Source organism: Petaurus breviceps, unplaced genomic scaffold (genome assembly GCF_028583685.1).
Source record: "Petaurus breviceps papuanus isolate PSGF00001 unplaced genomic scaffold, PetGlider_PUasm1.0 90702, whole genome shotgun sequence".
NCBI classification, from domain to species: Eukaryota; Metazoa; Chordata; class Mammalia; order Diprotodontia; family Petauridae; genus Petaurus; species Petaurus breviceps.
This window is the reverse complement of record NW_027187317.1, coordinates 2,746,016-2,752,826: the sequence shown is the minus strand read 5'-3', so window position 1 is coordinate 2,752,826 and position 6,811 is coordinate 2,746,016.

The window sequence follows — 6,811 nt, the reverse complement described above, 5'->3', positions numbered from 1 at the left end:
TCTATCTATCTATCTATCTATCTATCTATCTATCTATCATCTATCTAATCTGTCTGTCTGTCTATCTACTTATCTATCTATCCCTCTATCTTTTTATTCTTCTAAAGCCCGGACATCACAAGGCATCTGTTAGAAAAGGAGGCAAGAAGTGGTGGGAAGTCTATAGGTATGGGTCATTGCATATAGTCTAGACTTTTTTGAGGTCATGATTAGTTTTTCTGATTTTTAAACTTTTTTTTGTTAAAAAAAGAAAAACCTTTGAGGGCAACTAGGTGGCATAGTGAATAAAGCACTGGCCCTGGAGTCAGGAGGAGACGAGTTCAGTTCCAGCCTCAGACACTTAACACCTGCACAAAAATACTAGCCGTGTAACCTTGGGCAAGTTACTTAACCCCAATTGCCCTCCAAAAGACTATATATATTTATATGTAATTTAAAGAGGGAGGCTCGGGGACCGAGGCAAAAAACTTTATGAATCATTTATGCTTTAGCGTGAAAGAATGTATCAGAGCGTTTTGGGGGGAGTAGACCTTGATTATTCAATCGACTTATATTAAAGTACTGTGCTAGGCTCACAGTTTTTCCCCCTAGACTTATGACATGGGTTACTTCTAAATTCCCTCCTCTAATTCGGAACTCCTAATTTAACTTATAGCCTTGGACATGTGCCTGGGAGCAATGAGAAGTTAAGCAACTTGCTTATGTGATAGTGTGTGACAGAGGCAGGACTTAAACCCACATCAGTCAGCAAACATTTATTTGCCTATATATGGCAGACACTGTCATACACAGCAGAGATGTAAAGAAAGACAAATAGTCCCTGCTCTCGAGGAGCCAAGGTCTAATGGAGGACCTCACAGGTCTAAGATCGGTCCTCTAATTCGAGCATTATTGGTGCCCTGATTAAGCCCTGTGGGTAAAGGCAAAAAATGAAACAGTCCTTTGAAGTCAGGGACTGGGGGAGGGAAGGAGACACAAGGACAAGGAGAAACGGGAAACAGGGGTGAAGGGAGTCATTCACAGAACGGGAGTTTGAAGGCCATGGAGATAAGCTTTGCTTACTTCACAATTCTCTGTGGAGCCTGCTCCAGTCATCAGCCAGGAAAATTGCTTTGGCAATGGCAAAATCCACTAGAGATCGGAAACCTCGTCTTTTCCCGCATCTGAGAGTATTCTAAACACCAGACATAAGGTGGCGCTATAGTGCTACACAGTATCTTGCGGAATGCTACAAATACCTGTAGCACCCTTGAGGAATTGAGTAGCATCTTTCAGAATAGATGTATTTGGCATCTGCAAACAGTCACAACTCAGACTGCCATGTCAAAAGATCAGTGACCTCAGAGCACTTTTCATGGACCCTGCTGTGGCTAAGGGCAACGTGTATTTAAAGGCACCTAATCCCAGTCCCCACTTTGGCTGCCCCCTTCTACCTGCCCCCATCTGTTTGTTTGGCTCAACTCCTGTAAAAGCAATAATTGTCATGGAGGGTTTGCTGCCGAACCAAGAATGCTGGTGCCCAATGGTTTCACTAGATACTTCTCCTGTGCTGTGTCATGCTCAGAGAAGCCTAAAGGAGTATCTGAAAAGTATTACATTCCTTTCTTACAATATAGCACTGTAGGGGTGATATATGTATAATCAGTAACTACCTGAAAAATAAGGAGTTCTGTCAAGTTGTTTCTTTGGCATCAAAGTTGTTATTCATATGCACACAATTCTTGACTCCCTATATGACTGTGATGGATTGCTACTGTGCTATAAGAAATGAGGAGCTCACTGATCTAAGAAAAATATCGAAAGACTTACATAAAATAATGAAGAGCAAAATGAGCAGAACCAAGAGAACATTGTATACAGTAACAATATTGTTTCCAGAATGACTGTGACTGAATAAATTGTTTTGGCTATTATAAATACCCAAATTAAGTATAAAGCCTATATGAAGACACTATCTGCATCCAGAGAAAGAACTGGATATGTATAGAATAATTTTACATACATATAGATATATAGATATTTCTCTAATGGTAACCATCTCTAGGGTGGAAGTGAGGGGAGGAGAGGAAGAGGAAAAAAAGGAAAAAAAGAAAAAAAGAAATTGACATGATGCTTTTGTTGTATATTTGAAAGGAAAAGCAAGTTGTGCATAGTAATTTGCATGTGATCCTCTTTTTTTATTGTACTATGTAACGAACATGCTTGTTTTATTCCATAAATTAAAAAATAAAGTAAATTTTTTTTAAATACACTAAAATATCTTTGTTAAAAATAAGAAAAAGGTGATAATATCTTCCTGCCAAAAAGATGACTTTCAGGATTGGAATTATTTTGAACTGAATTCAGACATTAAGGGACAGTTGCTTGTACAATCACCATCTGCCTGCTACCATTGTTTATTTGTTTCAAAACATCTACAGATGACAGACATTCATGATGTTTTCCCTGCTTCTAAATCCTTTCTATGATTTTGCCAGTTGCATAAAAAATTGCAAAAAATGTACTAAGAAATGTAATCAATTCCTATTCCTAAAGAAAAACATTTATTTTTATCTTTTTCTCCTTATATCCTTGACAACCAGTTTCATACCAGATGCAATGGTTAAATCAAATTATGGAACATCTTTAGTAGAAATTTATACACTATGATATGAATAAATGCCACAGATATTGCCAATGCAAACTAGCAAGTCCCATAAGGGGTGCCTCTGTTCCCAGAGCTCTGCCTTGGGTGCAGAAGCATACCATTCATTCATTCTACAAGCCTCTTCTGGAGCTAGGTACTGGGTACCTGAAAACTGGGTACTAGGTACCTGCTGCCACCTGGCTGGCTACAGAGTTCCTGGCCTACAGATCATAGGGGGACCAAGCAACCATTCAGAGGGTAATTGCTCTTGCTTTGACCTGCTTGGATGTGCATCACAGTCTTGGGCAGTGCTCCTGCGGTGTGTGGCCAGTGTGCCAGAGTTTGGGGTGTCTGTAGAGAGGGTGCCCTCCTCATAGCTCAGACAACAGCTCTGACAACTGTGAAAACCCCAGCTATTTGGGGAACAGCTCTTTTCACTCTGGAAGCAGAATTCTACCATGGCAAAGAGTTCAAAAGTCAAGCACTTAGCTACAAAAATGAGCAAGGAGAAGAAGTGAAATCAGACCATAGAATCCTTTTTTGGAGACAAAAAGAATCAAAACAAGGAGCCAGACGAAGACAACAACGTCAAAACTCTTGCATCAAATGCTTCCAAGAAAAATATGAATTGGTTACAAGTCATGGAAGAGCTCAAGGAGGATTTTGAAAATCAAGTAAGAGAAATGGAGGAAAAATTGGAAAGAGAAATGAGAATGATGCAAGAAATTCATGAAAAGTGAGTCAACAGTGAGTTAAAGGAGACCCAAAAAATACTGAATAAAATAACACCTTAAAAAATAGACTAACTCAAATGGCAAAGGAGGCCCAAAAAGTCAATGAGGAGAACAATGCCTTAAAAAGTAGGTGAGGAGGAAAGAAGGGAAAGAATCTGGAAATCAAAATTTTAAAAACAAATGTTAAAAAAAAATTGGGTTTTTTTATGTGCAATTGGGAAATAAGAAATACAGGCACTGGGATATAGAAATTCATATTGCCTTACTAGAAAGTTAGGGGAGTAATGGGGAAGGATATAAGAGAGAACAGATTGGGGGAAGGAGTATTCAGTAGGCTAACTATCTTGGGGTGGGGGTAGGGGAAAGATGGGGAGAAAAATTTGTAACTCAAAATCTTGGGGAAATGAATGTTGAAAACTAAAAATAAATAAATAAATTGAAATACTAAGAAAACATTTTTAAATAAAATTTTTTTTAAAAGAATAGGTTAATTTTATGGACAACAGACCTTTAGTAAGAAGATAAATGAAATTATATGGGGGAAATGATTTCAAATCAGTAAAAAGAAAAATAATGACCACCAACTTAAGTTTTAATAAGTTTAGAACTGAAATGAAATAATAATGATAAAAACTCACATTCCTATAGCACTTTAAGGTTTACCAAATGCTATATATATTTTACTGAATTACTAAAATAGATGTTTTAGTAGGAAAGTCTTTAAGTACATATGTCAGATTATCAATATCCAGGTAAGTATTTGGCAAATCATTAAAGTTCAAATGTCCCAAGCAAGATGACTACCTGAACAGAAGCAGACATTCACTTCCCATACCTCTGCTCTGGCAATAATCTAAAAATAGCGACATATGGAATATTGATGAAGAAATCTAATGAGCAACTACTGTACATGACTTCTACCTCAGAACCTCCCACCCAAAAAATAAATAAATAAATAAGCCAGAAACCCACAGGCAATAGAAAAGGAAACCCACAAAAAAAAAAAAAGAATAAATGCCCACACTCAGTAGGTAACATCCCAATGTACCAGAGACTGTTCAGAGACACATGTAGCCTCTATATTCAGGGACCTCAAAATCAAAATGTTCCACAAAAAGAACCCCAGGGTAAGAAACCCACTGACTGGGCTAGGGAAGCAATTGAAAGTTCAGCTTCCCTCATTCACATGGGCCTTTGAATTCTGAAAGAACCATAATCATAGATGGTAGAAATCAGCATGGGACCCTAGATTTTCCAGGTCAAGATTTAACAGGGCTCCCAACCCCACCCAAAAAACAACCCCATAACCCTACATAACAGAGAGTGGAACCTTGACATGGCACAAAGCTCCAGCTTAGGAGCTAAAAATTAAACAGGATATATAATAAACTAGATTCCTATCACTATAAAAACTTGTTATAGATCCAGAGATAACCAAAAAAAGTCCTCCTAGGTCAAAGTAATTCCATAAAACAGATCCTCAAAGAAAAAATATCCCAAGAGGATAACATTAATACTTAGAAGAAATGGTACAAGAGATTAACAAATGAAGTAACTGTTGGGAAAGAAAGCATTGGGAGAATGAATTGCTCAGAACAGGAAATGGCAAACCTTTTCCAAGAAATGGAATCCCTGAATAATAGAAATCAGATAAAAAGGAATTCCATGAGATAGCAAGAAATACTAGAACAAAATAAAAAGACAAAAAATATAAGAAACAATAAGCTATCTGATATCAAAAACAATTGACCTGGAAAACAAGTCAAGGAGAGATAATTTAAGAATTATTAGATACCCTCCCCCCCCCAAAAAAAAACTTATTGCAAAAAAAAAAAAACCAAACTTGTAAACTATTTCAGAAAATCTTAGTAAAAACTGCTCCCACTTCTATTAGAACCAAAGGACAAAGTGAAATACAAAGAATTTACTTATTACCTCCTAAAAGAAATTCCATAAAGAAAAATCTCAAAAATGCCCTAGCCAAATCCAGAATTTCTAAATCAAAGAAAAAAATAATGCAATAGTCAGAAAGAAAGAGTTTATGTACAGAGGAACCATAGTCAGAGTCACATAAGACCTGGCAGTTTCTACTATAAACAAGAAAAGGATCTTAGGATACAATGTTCCAAAAGGCAGAAGATATAGGCATACATCCAAGGATAACTTAATCTGGAAAATTGAGCATAACCATATAGGAGAAAAAAAAATAGATCTTTAACAGAACAGAGGATTTTTCAAGCATTATTGATTTAAAAAAAAAAAAAGACCAGAGCTCATTAGGAAATATATAATTAAAACTCAAGAATCCAGAGAAACCTAGAAAGGTAAACTTGTTTAAGCAATCAGTCAGAAGAATGTCTGTAACAATAAAGGGTTAACATTCTAATGGGGAAGAGGGAGATGGTCCCTTCAGAATCCTAATGTCTTAAAAGCATAGTGGAGTCAATTAAGGAAAACAGAGGACATATGAGGAGATTGTGTTCTAAAGGTTTTAAGAGGGGAAGAAGAAAGAAAAGTTTAAAAAAAACTTATGCAGAAAGAAGGAAGAAGGGAGTGGAACTTGCTATTTCTTATAACTAAGTTGTTTGAGAAGAGGAGCACACAAACATGAGGAAAGGGGTGGAGAGAGTGGGCATCAAATGAATCTTACTCTTATATGAATGAGAGAGATGAAAAAAGGAAAGGGAAAAGAAAAGAGAGAGAAAGGGAGGGAGAGACAGAGACAGAGACAGAGAGAAACAGACAGACAAGGAGGAGAAAGAGAAAAGGGGAGAGAGAGAGAGGAAGAGAGAGAAAAGGAGGGAGGGAGAGAGAGTCAGGGAGGAGGGAGGAAGAAAGGAAAGAAAAGGAAAGAGGAGGATTTAGAAAGGAGGTATCAATGGTGATGGTTTAAAAAGAAAAAAGAGAAGAAAAATAGAAGGGTATGTGAAATATTTTTTGAGTGCATAGAGGAAAACAGAGATTCAGAAGGAGGCAGAAACAAACCATTTCAAAATTGATGTTGAATTGTAATTTAATGTTTAATTTATTACATACATAAAAGACCAGAGATGAACTTTGAAAAAGCAATCAGAGTGGAAAAGAGATTCACAGTTTCATATGCAATTCCCTTTATGTGTTCTATTTTGTATAAAAATACTCATTTTAGGGTGTTTGGAATTTAATTTTTAAATTAAAAAAAAATTTAGGTATAAAAATTAAACTAAATTAAAACAAGTGAAGGGTCAGGGGAAAAGATTTATTAGTAAATTAAAGTGCTAAGATCATCTGGGACATTTTTCAAAGACAGGTATTTTTTAAATTACCTCCTGTATTTTTCTAATCAGCATTGTAATTATGACTTACATTAACAGTAACATTGAGAAATTATAATAGTATGTGGAAGCCAGTTTTTAGATGTTAGTTATATATATATATATATATATATATATATATATATATATATATATAT